Consider the following 13,382-nt stretch of genomic DNA (forward strand, 5'->3'; position numbering starts at 1 on the left):
AAATTAGCCTGTAGTGTTTAGTAAATCATTCAGAATATCTTAATTAATATTAGATTGCCAGATTATTCACTTACATTCAAGTAATCAAATCCGTATGTGTGTCTCCTCTCCGTGCTTCCCCTGCTCTACCAAATAGTGTTTGATAGTTTCTTCTGGATTCGGCAGGTATGCATGGCGATGTTTGGTAGTTCAGTGTCAACGCAAGCCTCACTAAGGCAGCTTTTGCTAGCAGGAACTGTGATACTATGCTGCTCTTATATTAATGAGAAAAAAAAACGTACCACATTATATAAATGACAACAGTGGACAGTTGCTAAAACAGCTTCTCCAGAGGTCATCATTATTGGGGGTGGGGAGAAGTTCAGTCTGTCTTCAAAATGAATCCTTTCTGTTAAAATCTACTTTCGCCATTAGACTGATACTGAAAATATGTAGGATCAATATATTTTTGATTCGGTAGCCCTGTGTTGATACAACTTTGATTTACTGGGCAAAGAAGCTGAGATTTATGGTCATGGGTGTCTATACTTCCTTTTAAGAATTCTAAAATGTAAGCTCAGAGATTCTCACTCGTTGCTCACAGCATTCCTAGGGGAATGTAAGTCCCTCTGCCTGCTTTTTGGCCCATTTCTGGGATATTAGTTGGAAGAATGGTGAAGACTAAAGAGGCCTGTCTTTCTCTTCATTATACTGAGACCCTGTTGGCTGTATTTGGAGGGGGGGTGGTGCGCAGAAACAAGATGCCTTTATTTTTGCCTGTTGCTTGAATAAATGGAGGCTGTAAATATTTAGATCCATATACTTTTAAGTACTATTAAAAGGAAGATTTCCAAAGAAAAAAAATTAAGAATCGTTTCCTAGAAAAGTGGGATGGATTGTTTCCTCATATTCCAAACATATTATTTGCAGTAGAAAATTAAATGATCTCAGAATTTATAACTGGAGGTTACGCCTTAAATTGAAGTTTCTTGCTCCCCAATATATATCACATTCATAATCATTTTTCAGGGCATTTTTTTCTCAGCTGGAATAAAGAGCATATAATCTGCCATTTTAATCATTTTATCAAAGATAAATTTATCTTCCCCATGTAGACCTTTACACTCTAGTAACCAAGTAGATCTGCCTGACACTTGTAGGCAAAGCACCCAATTGGTTTTATTCCATATACTTTAATAACCACATAAAAGTAAAAATGGACACAAGAGAAGATGAGTAATAAAGATAAGGAGTATTTATTGCTTCATATTACTGTTTAAATATGTGCATAAGGAGGGCATCACAATTAAACCACAGCATCTGTCTTTGAAAATTTGTCGTTACAACCTTTTGTCTTATCAATGCATTTCACTCATAATTATGATTAATATTCTGGTAATTTATGGAACAATAATTATTATTGCTAATGATTATGCAATAAAACAATCTAATATATATGTGCATATATATACATATAGATATTGATAGATATACATTATGTACATTGTGGGGAGGGAGGGAGAAAGAGAGAAAGAGAGAGAATGCACTTGGTAGTTCTTTAAACATGTGGTTGTACTGTAGCTGCCTGGGCAGTGTCCAATATGTAGAAACATATGTAGGAGCCGTTGGTACTAAGTTAATTAAATGTATATTTAAATAATTAAGAAAACAGGTCATTCTAAATTTTGTGAAAACATGATATTTATATGTCATTTTTGTTTAAAGATCTTGGAACCCTGTCTTTGGCACTTTGAAAGTGTTCTTGAAATATTGCTGGGACAAAAATAATGATTCATTGAATGAATGAATATAACATTCTAAACCTTGAATATTTGATTATATTCTTGTATTTTATAGTCATGTGTTCACTGAGTTTGAAAATCCTCACCACCCTCAGTGGATTTGTATATAGTGACTAATTTAAAAGGAAAAACAAAAAATAAAAAAACAAAACCAGAACTGTTTTCCTGAATGTTTTGACTCTCCTGGGCTTCTTAGGCCCCTCAGACTCCATGGAGAGAACTATAGTCACTAGAAATGAAATAATAACATCATTTTTAAAGTTTGATTTCATGGGTGAAACATCAGTCCCTGGGAAATCATTTCTGAAGTTTTCTCCTGCCCTCTAGCTCCATTAATATATTTTGAAACTAAATTTTCCTAAGGTATGGCAGTTTACTCTTCCTCCTCCTTTCCCCTCCCTCTCTCCCTCCTCCCCCCCTCAACATCCACTTCTTGTTTGTGAAATTCTATAATCCAAAGTCTGTGAGTTTAAGATTACTTTAAAAACAAGCAAATGGATTTTCTATTCTTGTGACATTTATACAGGTACTGGGGGAATTAGCACGCACTCTCCATTGTTTCTTGAATCATGTCTTAAGGGGAAAACATTCTAAGGTTATGTAGCCTGCAGTATATACTGATTTTACCCAATACTTGAGAGGTTTTAAATTATTTGCAACCAGCAGTTTCTTAACTAAGGTTTATTTTGACAATGAAAAAAAAATGTACAGTGTTTTCTCTCCCTTAACAACCAAATTGTTTGCCAATGCTCCCTTTGGGAAAATGGATGGTAATAGGGAAAATGGTTTTTAAATCATTTGGTATACTCTTGGCCTTCTTAACTCCCCAAAAGAAAATTTTTGATTTGGCAAAACTAGTTTGAGTTGAGAAATGCTTTAAGAACTATTTTATTACCAAGTAAAATATTATTAGTGCAATTTGATTTTTTGTTTGTTTTGTTTTCAAGCATAGGCTCGCTTGTCTGTGTGGATAACTTATACTGTTTATCTTAATTTGGGGGATTTTTTTTTTTTTTTACTAATTTGAGTGTGCTGAATAAGCTTTTATTTTGAAGAGGGCATTAAAGGGAGAGATACTTTTAGAGTTAATTTCTTTGTCCCATTAATAGTAGTTTGTAATTTCTTTGCCAAAAATTAATAGTAGTTTTTCTTTTCTGTTAATGACAAGTTTTTTTTTTTTTTCCAAAATGGAAAAGTTTTTCTTCTTTCAGCTGACAAAATTTGAAACCCTTGGTGGAATATCTTTCTAGATATACCTCCTTCCATTTATTAGGAAGTTGTCACCCAAGGAAACTGTTATGTTGTAAATGTGGGACTTAATCAGCCCATGACTACTAATATATGTGTATATAATAGCCAAATAATTAACAAAGCATAGTTATGTAAAAGCATGAAATTAAATATTTGTTTAACATAATGATACTGGCAGTAATTCATTGTGGATAAGAATGAGGTCTTTGAGGTCAGAATGCTAATCCAACAACTTGAATGCTGCCACAAACTGTGATCTTAGGCAAGTTAGCTAACCTCAGAAATGGGCACAATTATTGCAGCTCAGAGCTATTTTGAGAATTAATGGAGATAATGTATATGGAATGCATAGAACAGAATTCCTGGCATGTGGTAGGCTGGAGCCCCAGACTCAACTGTGCAGTTTTCCCATGGCCCAAAGGAGCCCAGTTGAGGAGATGAATAGGGGTGAACAGAGCTGACATTCACCTCTTGCACCTCTTTCTGGCTAAGTTCTTGTTTGCTGGGAAAGGTCAGTCCGAAGGATGGGTCCTTTTATTTTGAACAAAGGTACTGGGTTGGAATGTGGTGGCTCTGTGGGTCAGCTGTCTTTATTATCACCCTGTAAGAACACATACCCTCCATTTTCAGGTGGTCTTTGGGAATTTTGAAGTCAGCCTGTCTTCCACATAATCCTTATGAAAGTGTGATATTGACACTTTCTCCACAAGGTAGTTAGTGAATAAAGGAGGGGTGCCCGGGTGGCTCAGTCAGCTCAGGTCATGATCTCATGGTTCATGGGTTTGAGCCCTGCATCAGGCCCTGTGCTGACAGCTCAGAGCCTGGAGCCTATTTCAGATTCTGTCTCTCTCTCTCTCTCTCTCTCTCTCTCTGTCTCTCTGCCCCTCCCTGACTCATGCTCTCTCTCTCTCTCAAAAATGAATAACCTTAAAAAAACTTTTTAAAATTAAAAAAAAGAGTGAATAAAGGAAATATCCAAATGATTATACTGAAGCTCCATTTAACATTATTGATATTTTACAAAGCTTATTAATCAGGAGCAAGACAACCATTGTTAAGATTTAGCATTTCTTATAATGGGACAGCTATTAAAGGACAATACACACCTTTTGAATTTCCACTGAAGTTATAGAATTAAATCGAAGGTAAAATATGATTCAAAATTGCATGAGGAAAACCATTTTTTGAAATTGAAGATAATTGATAATAACTACAAAGTTATCGTAACTGGTAGGTTGGTTGTGTGCTTGAATTGGTGAAGTGTTATGTTTATATTTTACTGTGTTCTGAAGTAAAGTGTACGAAGACATATTTTTAACCTGAAATTTCATTTTAAAAATGCCACACATAGGGCTTTAATTAAAGGACAGTAAAGAAGCAAAATGATGAATCAGGAATTTTAGGTTTTGGAAAGTTATACAAAATATGAAATCTGTTATATTTTGAAGCTAACACTGGAGGGAAAAACAACTCTCCCATGTTTTCAGTTATACTAAGGAAATTAAGTGTGAATTCTAGCTGTGCAGGAGACTTTCATGTAACCATTTTACTGACTCTACTTCATCCTTTTGTTTCTTGAATCTAGACACAGACCACATTTTTCTCCTTGGAGCTTTCTTCCCTCTCTACTGCCTTTCTTCAAATATTATTTGAAGGATGTATTGAGTTGGCAATTTCACATGGTTGAACCATTTATAGATCCAGCCAGCCTGGTGTAAGACCTTTGTGATCACATTGGCTCCTTTCCTCTTCTCAGCCACCATATCTGGTTTCCAAAGCACATATTTTTTTTTTCTGTTTCACGCATCTTCTCCTTTCCTTTGGCACAGAAAAAAACCCATTCTCTCATCCCTTCTCGTTTGAAATCCTCAAGTAGCCTTGGAAGTCCTTTTCCAGCTCCCCATCTCTTCCTACACCAATCGATTGCAGTTGAGGATAGCACTTAAGGGCCACCAGCTACACTATGGCCTCAATCTGAACTTCCAGACCTGCCTTGCCCTAATCCCATATAAATAGCATCATCAAATAATGGGCCACTAAATATTCCTTATTATAATCCACATGTTTCTGTTCCCTTTAGTGTTCTTTTTTACCCCTTCCCCAAGTTAAATTCTATACATCTCATTCTCAACCCTAATATACTTCACATGATGCTTTTCAGGTGGGAATTCAAAAGCTACCATAGATTCTATCCAGCCTGCCTGCCATAGTGGGGAATTTGCACTTTCAATTTGTACAATGAAAGAAATCTTATACCTATTTGTGTATCTACTGCCCTTCACACAGTGTGACTGATTATAGTGGTTTATATGTATGTCATTCCAGCATATGATAAACTGCATTAAGATATCCTCGTTGTATATTGTACTCTACCATTGTTTGGTGTAATGCCTGGCAGATAGAATATGCTTAATACTATAGAATAAATAGTGAAGAGTTTTGGGCTTACTACACTGTTTAAAATGACATATATGTGATTATATGTATTTGGCCTTTATTATTGACAGCATAATATCTGGTGACATACTCACTGTTAGTATCTTTTCCATCTGCTAGAGAAAGGCGATCCCATAACTCACTTGGTAATGTTTAATCTTATTGCTTATAAAGGAAAAATGAAAATTTTGTTACGAAATTAATTGAATAGACATGGGAAATTATCAGGCATTTGATTAATAAATACATTGTTAGTTTTTATAACACATGAAAATTTATGTACTGTAAAGGAAATGGTCATTCCAACATTTAAGCAATTACACAAATTATTTTCTATACTGTAAGAAAAAGCCCTCTTTTTAATGTCAGGACAGCTGAGCATACCAAAAATAACTGGAGAGTTCGTTGCCTTTATTACTATTAAGTATATTATTATGTCCTTGTAAAATCATCAAAAAAGATGAGGTATACTCCTAATGATCAGTGGTTTAAAGTCAATGTGAAGAAATAACATAAACGTATTAATGATAAGATGATTACCTGGTTGAAATCTCAACAGCACAGATTTCTATGGTTTAAATTAAAAAGAAAAATTAAGGAGGGGAAAAAAAACCAGGCAAACGGTATTTGTATTCCTGCATCTCAGGTGAGGTACCTACATTTTTCTTGTATTTTTCTTTCTCATTAACTGTAGAAACCCATAGATATAAGTCTCTGTGCAGCTCCAAATGCCCCCACTCCATTTTAGGTGGTATTTCCAATAAGGGTACTGTTTCTTGCAAAGAATATTACATCTCACTAATTGTCCTACAAATCCCATTCTTAATTAAAATCAAAATCTTCATTGCAACAACTTTACTATATAGCTTGCAAATATGTGCTCCTCTTGTTTGTTTGGAGGACGATGCTCTGGATACATCTTTTTTTTCTTTTTTTCTTCGTTCAAAAAGGAGCAGCCCTGGTGAGAAAAATTTACAGCAATTGATTTTGTTTGTTTGTGGCTGCAGCCATAAAAACTCCCAAGCAAAACTAAATAGTGCTTGTGGGGCACAAGCATGGTGGTTCATGGGTAAACAGTAAGTTTTATAATACTGTTAATGTTAGACAAGAAGACAAGGTATAATAATTCCAATTTCCTCATTTGTCTCCGTTTTGTACTAAATTGTGCGCTCCATCATGCATATGCTGGCTATAATGTGACATATTTAATTCTGCATTTAGTCTCTGCTTTGTTACACATGCACGAAAATAGCAAGTCAGCTTCTCAAATGCCATGGAGCAGCCCTCTAACAACAACAACAAAAATAATTAAATACAAAATAAGTTTGAATAACAGTAATGGTGGGAAAATCTATCCTAGGGTTCATTCTTTTTACAGGGAGTTGGCAAACCAGGAAGAATAGACTTTGTCATGTGCAAATATGGTGACCATAAATGGTGCTAGAGGCTTTTCCATTGTCCTCTGAGTTTGCCATGAGAGAAAGCGGGTGAGAGAAAGAAAGACACGTTTGATAGAGTTGTGAAGAATGTTTGAATGGCTATTGGGTGTTGAGCATTGTCTTGCAGTGACCTCAATTCGGTACAGTAGAGACCCTTGAAAGCACTGTCTGAAGTCACAATACCACTATTCTCCTCCATTTACTAAAAGGGATTAGTTAAAAGGGTGACGTTCCGTGCAGAGAGTTCCAAGTATTCCATGAAACAAAGGGCTCTGAAATGTTTTTGAAGTTATTTTTAATTGAGTTGAACTAATTTAATAAAGGTCCTACGGAGGAAAAAAAAATAAAGGAATGTGATTGTTTTATGATTCCTCACAGATGGAATGGACATTTATAGCATACTTTTCCTTTAGTGTTCCAGAGAACAGTAGCTCCATTTACAGCTACTGTTAGCAATTTAAAACTGCTCCAAAATGAAGTCTTTCAAGAAGTTGACAGCTTATAAATAAATCTGTCTGATAAAATTGAACATAAACTGCATCTGTGGTTAGTTTGCCAAAATTAATTCTACATTTAATTAGAGATAGCAGTCAAACATATTTAATAAAAAACAGTCTTGGAGAGTAAATCAAATGAAGTCAGATTTTAGCAGACGTTTTGCATTTTTTTCCAAGGAGTGATGAAATGACCTCACCTCTCCGATTCCCAGTTATATGGCAGCGTGAGCTCTGTAGCGTTATGGGGAAGCCAGTGAGTTCACACTGCTTGGAAAGGTTCCTTGCTCAGCTTAGGGTAAAGAGAGAAAACGATCATTTTGTGAATTTGCTTGATTCCATCATTAGGTTTTACTTTGATGCCATATGTATTAAACTAACAAGTTAATAAGCACATTACTGCTAATGATTACAGAGACCCAGCTAAGGTAATCCTAATTTATATATGTACCAGTACAGAGAATTGTCCTTAATTTTTTTTTTCTGATTTCATTGCCAAGCTTGTTTTCTTTTGTTTTGTTTTGTTTTAATTTAACCATCACAATGAGACATATGAAAATCATACACTAGCAACAATGCCATTTCTTCCTGTACAAAGACTTAGAAAAATCACCTTTGCTTATCAAATATTTGTGCTCACTCTGCACGGTTTAAGCAATGTGGCATAGTTGTGGAATCCTGGGGAAGATGCAAAAGCACACAGATCAATCAGAATGCAGCAAACAATATTTGGGGACAAAAGTGACTTACAGTTCAAAGGGCAAAGAAGCAGATCTTCAAACACTGGAAGTTTCAACACACAATCCATAGTCCTAGGTGAAGTGTGCAGACAGACAATAGAGACTAGTATTAGCAATAACTGTTTCTTTCCAATTTATGTAAAAATGATATGCACCTTCACAAATGCATACAAAAACTAGAGTCAATTAAACCAGCTTTTATTTTGATCTTTTAAAGTAGGGGATGTTACTTTCTAGTAATGAGGAAGAATTTAAGAAATGTGGTAAGAGATTATGTGGCTGTACTTATTAGTTAATATCAAATTTGGATTAGACATTCAACATTAATTTATTGAGCCTCCTCTATATTCTTAGTGTTAGAATCATAGAGATGGTTAATATTTACTGAATATTTTTTCCAAAATATCTACGTGTTTTGGAATCATGCAGTTATTAATACTACTTCTGACAAATATGCAAAGGCATTTTTTCTACTTCTTCAAGTTTTGTTTAGATATTTTGTTCTTTCAGAAGAGCATTTTTATTTTTACATACATAACTTTGTCCCCAAGTAACTTTATCAAAATTTTGCTACTTTTTTTAGAATAATAGGAAGTAAAAGTAGAACACCCTTATTCCTGAATTTGAACAATGTGTCATTGTTGTGAGGTTTGTTCAGTGAGCCTTACATTACTTGTATTCTGAAGAAATGAAGAAATGGAAATGTATGCAATGCACAAATTCTACCTAGCAGCCCCGTTCAGTGCTGTCCTGGAATAATTACACTGTTCTAAAACTCATAGGTGGACTTAAATACTAATGCATTGCAGTTGTTAATTACTATCAAAATACAAACCAGCAATAGGCTGTAACTAGGGAGAAAAAAAAGGTTAAAAATCAGCTCAAGAAAGAGAAATTGACCAACTCAATCATGCTGTAGGATTTAAATCATCATTAAGGTACCCCAAAGGATATCTTTGACTGATCTCTTTAAGAATTCATATATTGGACCTGAAGAAATAATCATTTTAATCAATGGTTTCAAATTCATTATATATGTTTTAGTGCCATTAGAGGATTAGGATATTAATGCAACTGTGTAGCTAAATACTAAATGACTATCGCTCTCATTTAATAAAAATACAAATAAAACAAGCTTCTTCCTAATTTAAGAAGGGTAAAAATATATTTATCTTTTCTGTGGATCCTTGAACAATAACTTCTTTCCCAAAATTTTGTTAACAACATTGTTATAATTTATAAAATAAATAGCTTTAGAAAAAATGGGTTAACAATCACATGGTTTCTTGTGGGCTTGTTAGCAGTTAATTTTATGTTGGGCAAATCACTTATCTCACTGGGTCAAGATTTCTTCATCTCTAAAATGAAAATATTGACTAGAACAATTCTAAAGCCTTGTTCTCTGATTCCATGGTTAGTGCATTCCTACCCACCCTACTTTTTTTTCCTCTAATTTCAAACAAATGCCATGTCTTTTCATCATTTTGGCTGGCTCATGAAATTGAACAGAGCAAAACTAATAAGGAAGGGAGATACAATTTGAAATTAGACACCATTGTAGCTTTTGCTGTATCATCAGATGTACAAGATTAATGACAAATAGAGAAGTAGATCAGTAGATGCTCTCAAGACATTGATGCAGAAGCCCTAGGTCATAGTAACAGAATTTCTATTTGAATGTTTTCTCTAATACTGAGGAAAATGTATTATCCTTTCATTTCTAAGGAGCTTAAGAGGTTTGGTTAAGAAATGTCTAAAAAGGTGCTCTGCAAAGATGTATATTCTTGAAGTGCTAAATAAAGTTGTAAAGCGCCTTGTGGGTCCTTGAAATCAATACATTGGCTTGGATTTAGGGTTCGGGCCTTCCAGAGAGCACAGAGAAAATTGCTCTGAAGCATCAGTGCTTCCACCTTACTGCAGGTTCTCACCATCTGTCACAGTGTATCACAGATTTCTCCTGAGTAGACTCCTTGCCTCATCTCTCTTGTTACAGATCCATTTATCTCATTGATGATGCCAGTTATCTTTTCAAAATGCAGATCTGGTTATGTCATCTTCCTGATTGAAAACCTCTAATGACTTCCAGTTGCCTAGCTGATAGAGTCTAAACACCTAAGCCAGGTAAACAAGACCCTTATCTATCTTACCCAAACAGAGCTTTCCATCTTCCTCTTTTTGCAGTTATTCACCCTGGTCCAGGACGTGCACCCTTCCGTTCACAGCCTTGAACAACTGGCTCATCTTCAAAAGCCAAGAGAAATATCATCTCTTCTATCAAGCTTTCCTTTTCTCAGGCACCTCCCTAATATGTGATTCATTCTCTCTCCCTCTCCCTCTCTGTCTCCCTCTCTCTTTCTCGCTCTCTCACCACCACCACCCCTCCCTGTGTCTTCCATATCTAGTGTGCTTCTGAGTCACCTTTTTTTTTTTAAACCTGTTTTTAAAATATCTACCACTAAGCAAGGCGCATATAAGAATAAATAAAGTTAACTAAAGTTAACTCTGTAGGACACTAAAATGCAGCTGATACATGAGATTTGTTTTGTTGGCATGTGTTTTATGGAGGTCTCCTTTCACTTACGTACATACTGTAATATAAAATTTATGCCTTTTTTCCAAATTCTAATAATATGCCTATGCATTGTGTTTCAGTAAAATGTAGTTTGCATTTCTCTGTAGCTTTTGATATTATTTAAGTATTTTCAAATTATTCTTATGGTTTTTCAAAGCTTATGTATTTAATGTAACATTCATAATTGCTATGGGTATGTTGTTAAGATTTTAAATTGCCATTTTGAAGCCAAAACTGAGATTTCAGTGTGGAGATATATATATATATATATATATATATATATATATATATATATATATATATACACATACACACACACACACACACACACACAAAGAAAAGTACCACCTTATATAAATTAATAATTTTTTTAATTGCCTCGAATGTTTCAGTCTCATGTGGAGTTTTGAAGTAGTATGTAGCTTTGATGTTTTATTAATTATTTTCAAGGTGGCTTTCTTTCCAGAGCAAAGCATACATATTGATTTTGTGTATGATGAAGACTGAAATTTCTATCTTGGCACTGAGACTTCTTGCAATCAGATCTAGAAAAGGGTTTGATCGTTTTGAAGCAAGTCTCCAACAGTTAACTGTTGGCTGCCAAAGTTCAATTTAGATAAGTGAAGGGGAAGAGTTTAGAAATTTCACACATTAAATGTGTGATGGGAAAAACCCAATATAATGTATTAAAGATGCAGGCTTTGGAAGGAAAACATGGAGTATCATAAGAATTGTGTGCCAGTCTCCAAAGGTTTTCAGTGAGGTTTGGTTCAGAAAAGCCCTTGAATGTGTTGGAAGCAGATCTTGGAAGGGGCTGTGTGGTGTGTCAGGGAAAGCACCAGAGAAAGTCTTGGTTACACAGAGTCTGTAAAATCGACTGTGGTAGCATGACAAAAATTGGTCTGTGTGGTTTGCCACTGCCAATCTTCATGATTGATACAGATTGTTGGAGCCATATCTATCATATGGTGCTCCATATTGATTGTTAAAATCTGCAAAAATGAATTATTTGGAGTGTATTTTTCCATATCGTTGGCTGATTTTTCCTGTACCAAAGAGTTTAAAAGCATTTGACCTTTGCTCTGAATTCTTGTTCCCACGACTAGAAGGAAACGATACCAGCATCTCTATTTATTATCGTTTAATAATGATGCTGAAATCTAATTCTTAATGAACATGGTAAAGGCTGCACATTTGAAAAGTCATTGTATAAAGGTGCTCAGTAAGTTAGTTCTATGTTTAGGGATGGCTTAGCTATTTTATTTTAAAAATTGCCATCTAGACTTTAAGAGAATTAGAAGTCAAATGGCAAATAAATTCTTTTAGAAGAACTTTCCGTCTTACCAGCCATTACCCAAAAAAGCAAGAAATAGCTCTGGATTTTTTTCTTTTTGTAAAAGTGTTGGGATTGATCCTATTTATCTACAGAATTCAAATGCAACCAACATTTATAGGAAAATATGCCAGACTTTTGCGAATTGAAAAGATTGTGTGCATTTGCAAGAGGCAAATGACACAGGAGACTTTACTTTAAATCACCTATAATGTTAGGATCATTATAAAGTAAGCAGCCAGCATGCTGGATTGTACGGCTGGAAAGAACCCACATAAGAATGAAAACAGATGGTATTATCATTCTATCCCAAGCACTGTGTGGATTTTTTTGGTTAGAGTCTGATTAAGGTTTCAGAAATTATTAAGTGGATAGATAATAGAGAATAAGAAAATGAGAACACAGAGGGCTTGCCAAGTCTTTAATGCTCACTTAAACAAAACTGCCTGCAGGTTCAACAAACCCATTCCTGGGTTTTGTGGGTTTGCAAGGTCCTTCTCCAGAAAAGTTGTTTTGGGTGATGGTCACCATTTAATTAAAGGAATATCAAACTATATGTTTAGAAAGATAATAATAAGCCACCCAAACCCAGATGCTAGATGCCACACATGTTGGAGAAGGGCTATAAAAAAAAAAAGGCAAAAAACCCCCACAAAAAACCCCTAAACACTCCCACACTCTAGAAGTTGGATTTAAATGCAACCATTGGGGGGAAAGGACCATTTGCGTTTTCCGGTTGCAGTAATCTTTCTCCCCACTTTCCTTAATGCCTTAATCCACATCTAGTTATCAGCTATCTCCACATTTTCCTCTCCACTTGTTATCTTCATTTCTTTTGATTTGCTAAAGTATATCTGACATATATGTGAAAGGAAGTAATATCTTGCCTTTGTGTGCGGGCATTTGTGCATTCTGAGTATTTCCTTTGTACTGAATTGTACATTAGTGTAATTTTGTTTTGGCCTCCTCGGCTCCTTTGAAAAATATTCACGAATTAAACAGTCTAGCAAAAGTCAAACAAACAAACAAATAAAACTCAAGCCATGAGAGCTTGTGATTTCTTTCAGTTTGATTTTAGCTGAGGAACATTCAAACTTTGAATTTGCTTATTTCAACCATTTTTTTTTCTTTCTTAATTGTGGTTTCCGCCATACCTTTTAAAGTATAATTTTCTTAATTAAAATAGTAAAAAAAAAAGTTTCTCAAATTCAGGTGGGCTGCTTTGGATTATGGCTCTCTCTCCTATGTATCTGTCTGCAGTTTTACAGCAACCACTTTTCAAATTAAAGCCTTTTTTCTCCCCCATTTCTTCTGCAGTACAGTGGACTCAGATCAG

At 34.9% G+C, this 13,382-nt stretch overlaps 1 protein-coding gene and 1 long non-coding RNA gene across 22 annotated transcripts in view; one reads left to right on the forward strand and one right to left on the reverse strand.

Annotated features, from left to right (window-relative positions):
• SOX5 (SRY-box transcription factor 5) overlaps positions 1-13,382 on the forward strand; it is a 1,024,889-nt gene that overhangs the window by 465,676 nt on the left and 545,831 nt on the right. The gene's annotated exons all lie outside the window — the stretch shown is intronic.
• The window catches only part of LOC147579266 (uncharacterized), a 46,141-nt gene continuing 33,971 nt past the window's right edge, over positions 1,213-13,382 (reverse strand). For both annotated transcript variants that reach the window (XR_015253726.1, XR_015253725.1), the window contains 3 exons: positions 8,152-8,213; positions 7,602-7,693; positions 1,213-6,426 (listed from right to left, as the gene is read on the reverse strand). This is a non-coding gene — a long non-coding RNA (uncharacterized LOC147579266). The remainder of the gene's footprint in view (positions 6,427-7,601; positions 7,694-8,151; positions 8,214-13,382) is intronic.

The sequence above is a fragment of the Puma concolor genome, chromosome B4, assembly GCF_028749965.1.
Source record: "Puma concolor isolate L17-30 chromosome B4, mPumCon1.1.hap2, whole genome shotgun sequence".
Lineage (NCBI taxonomy): Eukaryota > Metazoa > Chordata > Mammalia > Carnivora > Felidae > Puma > Puma concolor.